Raw genomic sequence first — 7,001 nt, 5'->3', positions numbered from 1 at the left:
GTCATTAAGCAATGTGCTCCAAATTTCCTAACTGAGCAAGATCTACAATGACACTGAAAACCAACTACCTAGGCCCACTGTAATCATCTCCCCTTCGTTCATCAGAAGGGAACAGGGATCAAGACTAACGAAAATAACAGTAAGATTCACAGGTCGAGACTGATAAAAAAAAAAAAAGTGTGTGCATGTAGATGTGTTAGTGCTTTTGTGTGTGTGTGTTCGTTCTTTAGTTTAGCGTCTTTTCACTATTACTGATATTAGACGATTACAATTTTTTTTTTTTTAATTTAAAAAGTGGGGTGGAGTGGGGAGAAGGGAAAGAGAAGTCAGGATAACACAGAAAAGGTAGAAAACTACTAAGAAATGCATAACTAACATGAAATTAGCTTTAAGAGTAGCAATTCAATAATGAAGATAATAACTAAAACCATTAACATGATTATGAAGTACATTAAAGGAATGTAGAAATAGGGCCATGAACTAATGCCTTTGAAAATTCTACTAAAAGAACCTCGTTAGAAATAACTTCACCAAAATCATACTCTCTGTGAAATACTTGGGCAAGAAGATACGCAACTGCTGACATTGAAACAGACTATGATGCAAGCCGAACTGCTTACCACAAATGCATATAACATTTTTACTATATTTTGTCGTCAGCGCGTCAAGTTTTATACGGAAGAAAGTAGAGGTTATTAATCTTGTATAGCAAGCTGATGAATTCGGTATTTTTTTCTTTAATGATATGTTCGGGGAATAATGTCCCTTTCTGTTTTGAAGACTCTGCCTTCCATCGTTTATGAAATCGACCCCATGCTGTTTTTTCTAACATAGTGTATGCTTCTTTCACGGAATGTCGGACAAGTATTTTTGTCGATTTTTCTGAATCTTGTGCTCCTCTTTTAGCTGCTTTATCAGCAGTTTCATTGCCATAAATGCCCACATGAGAAGGCACCCAACAGAATAACATCAGTACCTTTAATCCTCAAACAATGTACCAAATGATTTGCCTCAATAACTAAGTCAGGTCTTGTTTCAAGGCTAAATGATTCTAGAGCATAAAGTACTGATTTGGAATCAACAAAGAATGCTATTTTCAAGAAAACCATTTGATTGTTCACCAAGTCGCTCAAAGCTTGTATGATAGCAACAAGTTCAGCCGTAAAAATGAAAAAGATTTTTTCCAATAAAGTAAGATTTTTCAACTTTAAAAGCGGGAATAGAAAAAGCCGCGCCAGCATTTTTGTCATCAAGAACGGTTCCATCTGTAAATATATGGAGATGATTCTGGTATTTTTCTGCTGGGCGTGTTCTGGCAGTACTCGTCGTGATATTGGTATTTTCTTCCTTTTTTTTTTTTTGATTCAGAATAGTTGATATCAAAATCTGCTTTCAATATTTCCCCGAAAAGAATAGGAGTATAAGATGGTTTTATAGCTAACTCGTTCATGTTAACACCAGATTATTTTCACAGATTTGAAACGTAAGTTGCAACTGTTTCTTGTGATGAAATAGCTTTAGCTCTTTTTGGAAAATCAATGTCAGATCTTACTGTCAGTTCATCAGCAATGAAATTTTCTGTCATAGAAGTGTATCTTGTGTGTGTGTGTGTGTGTGTGTGTGTGCATGTTTTCTTTCTTTCTTTGGTTTAACGTCTTTTCACTTTTAAGTGATATTAGACGGGAATAGGGGTGGGGGATGTGGTGAATGCAGTATGTGTATGCATGCGCGTTGGGGTTGGGGGTGATGAAAAGAGATGGTGGGATGATTGAGACAGGGAAGGAGACATGAAAAGCGTCAGAGGTTAGAAGGAAGGGCTGTGAAAGATTGGACTGACCGAGAGTTAAGTATAATTATCTCAAACAATCCGATAGCAGGATAAAGCATGTTTATTATAACAAACATAATCAATCTATCAATCAATGTGTGTGTGTGTGTGTGTGTGTGTGTGTGTGTGTGTGTGTGTGTGTGTGTGTGTGTTTGAGAGAGAGAGAGAGAGAGAGAGTGTGTGCGCGTGTGCATGTTTCTGTGTGTGTGTGTGCGTGTTTCTCTCTCTCTCTCTCTCTCTCTCTCTCTCTCTCTCTCTGTGTGTGTGTGTGTGTGTGTGTGTGTGTGTGTGTGTGAGTGTGTTTGTGTGTGTAAGTGCGAGTGGATACGTGAACATATTTGTTTGCATTTACTATGTTTAAAACAATTAAACATTATGATTGCTTTCATATATACATCAGTGCATTTATTTGCATATGAGTATGTGTGCATCCACACATGTTTCTCTCATTCTCTCTCGCCTTGACTACTGTAACTCTCTATTGTCCGGTTTGCCTGCTTCATCCAATCAGTCCCTTCAGCGCATACAAAACTCCGCTGCCTGACTCGTCCTCAAAAAGAAAAGATCTGAGCACATCACTCCTATTTTGCAACATCTCCATTGGCTCCCTGTGTCGCACAGAATAAAGTACCAGCACTCTATGTTATAAATGTATTCACAAAACTGCCCCTTCCTATCTCTGTGGCTGCCTTCACCTCTACACTCCATCTCGCTCACTACGATCGGCTTCGGATCTCCTCTGTTTACGCATACCCAGATTCAAACAGTCGCCTGTTGACCGCCGTTCTTTCTCTGTCTCTGGACCTTGCGATTGGAATGAACTTTCTCTTTCGCTTCGTCAAGTCTCCACTCTCAGCTCTTTCAAGTCTGGCCAAAAACCCACCTCTTCCCAAAATAGCCTCCCTTGCCTGCCCTTCCTTGTCTAATCCTTTATAGTATATAAATACCAGTATTATTATTATTAAGTGCATGCGCGCGCGCGCGCACGCACACACACACACACACACACACACACACACACACACCAGCAGACAGACAGACAGGTTCAGAAAGAAAGAGAGAAAGACAGACAGACACTCAGACTAGAGGGAAGAGACAGACCGACAGACAAAGAGACAGAAAGTCAGACTGAAGGTGGTTGTCATTTTGTTTGTTGTTTCTCTCAGACTGACATGAATGCAGACAGAGAATGTTGAAGAAAGAAACATACGACACTAACAGTTAACACATGACAGGTGTTCCCAGTGAATCTAAAGTTACAAACACCCCAATACTACGTCAGTCACCTACCAGCGAAAAATATTTCCTGGTCCCAGTGCATAAAGAAATCATGCATTTAACAGCACCCATCACACAGTAAAGTGATTATACAAAGACATTCGATCCATATCCATGAGTTATTCTGAAAAAAATCGTAATTGCTGTTAATTCTAATTAATGAGAAACCAAGTCAGTTTCAATACTGAGACAGAGACAGAGCGAAGTTCTTTGACAGCAAACATGTTGCATTTCACTTCACAAATGTATGAAACTGACACATCAATAGTGTGTGAATGGAAACCAAGTTTATACAATGTTAAGGGTGCAGATGATTATCAAAGTCTCCAGTTATATCAGTTGCTAAAAAGACAACGTCCTACCTGCTAGGCCTTGACGAGGACAGTTATCTGTTTGTGTCTATCGTCTCGGTGACGAATGGCCGGCCAGGAAATGAATCGACAACAGATGACTGACGTAATTCTGAGGTGTCCGTATTATTAGGTTTCATAAGAGGTAACTCTGTTGTGTGACAGCTGTCCATTAACGTGTCGTTTGTTACCTCCCTCCCGCCTACAACCCTCTTCCTGCCTGTCCTTAAAGCCCAACGCTTAGCTGTTCGGCCACAAATTGTGTGTGTGTGTGTGTGTGTGTGTGTGTGTGTGTGTGTGTGTGTGTGTGTGTGTGTGTGAGTGTGTGTTTGTGCACGTGTGTGTCTCTGTGTATGTGTGTATAAGCGCACGTGTGTGTGTGTGTGTGTGTGTGTGTGTGTGTATAAGTGCACGTGTGTGTGTGTGTGTGTGTGTGTGTGTGTGTGTGTGTGCACGGTGGTGTGTGTGCACGTGTGTGTGTGTGTGTGTGTGTGTGTGTGTGCATATATATTTTCTTTAGAAACAGGTTGATTTTCAAGGCCTGACCCGCTGGTCGGGCCTAAACATAGGTCAGGCATCTGGTTCGTTTTCTTTCATTAATGCAGATTAGTTGTAGCGAATATGGATCACTCCACACGCTTTTGACACCACCTTGAAGCTGAAACTGAAAATCAATGTTTGTGTGTCCTGATCGTGTGTCTGTTTCTCTCTTCCACGTGACACGTAGTCAGTGGTTCTGGAAGAAGAGTGATTCTTTTACATCGATTCCCTCCCTCTGGTGCCTGAGTGTGACACTTTTGTAGGTCTGAGTGCCATTATCATTTTCTATGACACGTTTGAGTTTGCCCGCATTTTCACCGTGTTTGTCCTGGTTTTCTTTACAAACTCTGTCAAGCAAAATGCTCACACTCACTCATTTACCAATGCATGATGTTTGTCCTTACTCCTCACCATCATTATGAAGGATGTGTATGTGTGTATTTGTCTTTAATCCTATATTGACGGATACTGACACTTTCCTTTTAATCCAGTATTTCTTGATAGTTACAGAAACAAATAAACGTATTTAGTTTTCAGTCATGAGTGAGTGGATGAATGAATGGAGGAAGGAAGGAAGGACAGAAGGAAGGAAGAAAGGAAGGAAGAGGGAAGGGAAGGAAACAACAACAACAACAACAACAACAACACACACACACACACACACACACACACACACACACACACACACACACACACACACACACACACATCGTGATCAGCATAAACCACAGTGAAGTGAAACATGAAACAGCATGATTTAATTCACAGCAAAAAGCATAAAGGTAAATCAACATAAAGCCATAAACATTTCAAACAAGATGATAGCTGGGTTGGATTTCGTGTGATACAACTTGTCATGTGTGTGTGTGTGTGTGTGTGTGTGTGTGTGTGTGTGTGTGTGTGTGTGTGCATGTGTGTCTGTGTCTGTGTGTCTATGTGTGTGTGTCTGTGTGTGTGTTTGTCTGTCTGTGTCTGTCGGTCTGTCTGTATCAGATGAGCCCACGGTGAATGCACGTGTCTGTGCACGTAAGCGTTTGAGTTGCTCATTCCTGTTTTCAATGCACGCTCACAAGCATGCCAATTTCCTCACCTCGCTGCATGTGTGCCTGATCATTTCCTTGAGTGTTACGAACAAATAAATTGATAAAAAATGAAAGACAATAAAGCAGTGCATGCTAGAAACCATATGCATTGTGCTGATAAATCATGGGCAAAACTGTGGACAGTTTTGCTCACACACGCTTCTGATTAAATACGAGCAAATGTACAAGGTAAGCAAACAGCTACAGGGCCCACAGCATGGAATAGAACCCTTCCCTTTATGGCAAGAATGTTCAACGACTTCACCTCTCTTTAAACAGTTAACACCAAACAAGCACAGTAACTTTAGCTCTCTACAAGACAACACAAATCGACGCCATGCTGCTGAATGAACCCTTGCCATCAACATGCTGACAGGTCAACAACAGGTTCCCAGGTACACAGTGAGACACGTTTGAGGACAGGTCTTGGGGCGTTCCTGTTCACCTTGTACTGACCTGTGCACTAGCGGATGGGGAGGGTTCAGCAGCGTTGGCTTGGAGGTGTGCATCAGCTTGTAGGAGCCAAAGTGAGTGCCCTTGTTGGGAGTTTGCTGACCAACGCTCCTAACCTCTCAGTCAGATCTGGTGTCCCTCCATAGACACCCGGGATCTCAACAACCTGGCCCCACAAGCACTGTGTCTGGCGGACACAAACACGGAGTGCAGTGGACAGGAAAATCGTCAAGGCCGCTCACTCAGCAAGCCGTGGGGTTTCTAGAGCTTTGAGGTTTCTGTCTTTGTGCACGCTGTCACTGAAGTCGTTCTGACATCGTTGACATTGTTACTCCTTGTCAAATTTATCACACAGGATCTTGTTAGAACTGGCCAACTAAATGAAAATTTCAAACGCATCATAAACACAGTCTAAAAAACAAAAACAAAACAACAACCTACAAAACAATAACGTTTGTGATCTATTCTCTCAATCATTAAACTCCTTAAGGAAAAACAACAACATTAAGCTGTTTTGAGAGCATCAGTCCTTAATCTATCATTCCCAAATCACAGTCAATATAGTCGTTAATGGACGGAAAAGCATCACAGCTATGCAAACACACCCGGAATTGCCATATAGGATATAACAATGCAGAAATGACGGCTGGTGCCCATCTCAGTGTTTACAATGGCACCACATGATCGCCAGAAAAACGCATAGCACAGGTCACACACTGCGAGATAGAAAAGTTGCGAACCAAACATTTCCAGAAGACAGAAGACGGGAATGCTATTCATACTGAAATGCCCTCGGCATCCAAAAAGGAGGCACTGAAGGTCTTTAAACGGTTTTGGAGAATATCAACACATTGTTAAATAGCATTCATTAGTGGGGTGGTGAACAGTCATCAAAGTCAGAAGCTTGGTTCTAGAGCATATAAGCATGATGCATGAATGTAATCGTTACGAGAAATCAAAACTAACTGTCATAATATGCAAACGTGTTTGCAGTAAGAATTAACCACCAACATTGCAGGGGGTGGGAGGAAGGGAGTTTCAGTTTCAGTTTCTCAATGAGGCGTCACTGCGTTCGGACAAATCCATATACGCTACACCACATCAGCTGGGCAGATGCCTGACCAGCAGCATAACTCAACGCGCTTAGTCAGACCTCGAGTGCATGCTTATATTTGTGTACCAATCAGAGTGGATTTCTTCTACATAATTGTGTGAGAGGACAACCCTCTTGTTGCCATGGGTTCTTTTTCAGTGCGCCAAGTGCGTGCTGCAGACGGGACCTCGGTTTATCGTCTCATAAGAATGACTAGACGCTCAGTTTGATTTTCCAGTCAAACGTGGGAGAAAGGGCGAGAGCGGGATTCGAAACCACAGCCTCACCGACTCCATATTATTGGCAGCTGAGCATCTTAACCATTCTGCCACCTTCCTCCTCAGGAAGAAGGGAACGACACCACAATGAAAATGTGG

General features: G+C 41.9%; 1 long non-coding RNA gene across 1 annotated transcript in view; it reads right to left on the bottom strand.

Moving 5' to 3' along the window:
• LOC143292564 (uncharacterized) overlaps positions 1 to 3,523 on the bottom strand; it is a 10,757-nt gene extending 7,234 nt beyond the window's left edge. The window contains exon 1 of the long non-coding RNA XR_013056660.1: positions 3,469 to 3,523. This is a non-coding gene — a long non-coding RNA (uncharacterized LOC143292564). The remainder of the gene's footprint in view (positions 1 to 3,468) is intronic.
• Positions 3,524 to 7,001: the final 3,478 nt, after the last annotated feature.

This window comes from Babylonia areolata, chromosome 18 (assembly GCF_041734735.1).
Source record: "Babylonia areolata isolate BAREFJ2019XMU chromosome 18, ASM4173473v1, whole genome shotgun sequence".
NCBI classification, from domain to species: domain Eukaryota; kingdom Metazoa; phylum Mollusca; class Gastropoda; order Neogastropoda; family Buccinidae; genus Babylonia; species Babylonia areolata.
The sequence above is the reverse complement of the archived record's forward strand: the minus strand, read 5'-3'. Positions and strand labels throughout refer to the sequence as shown.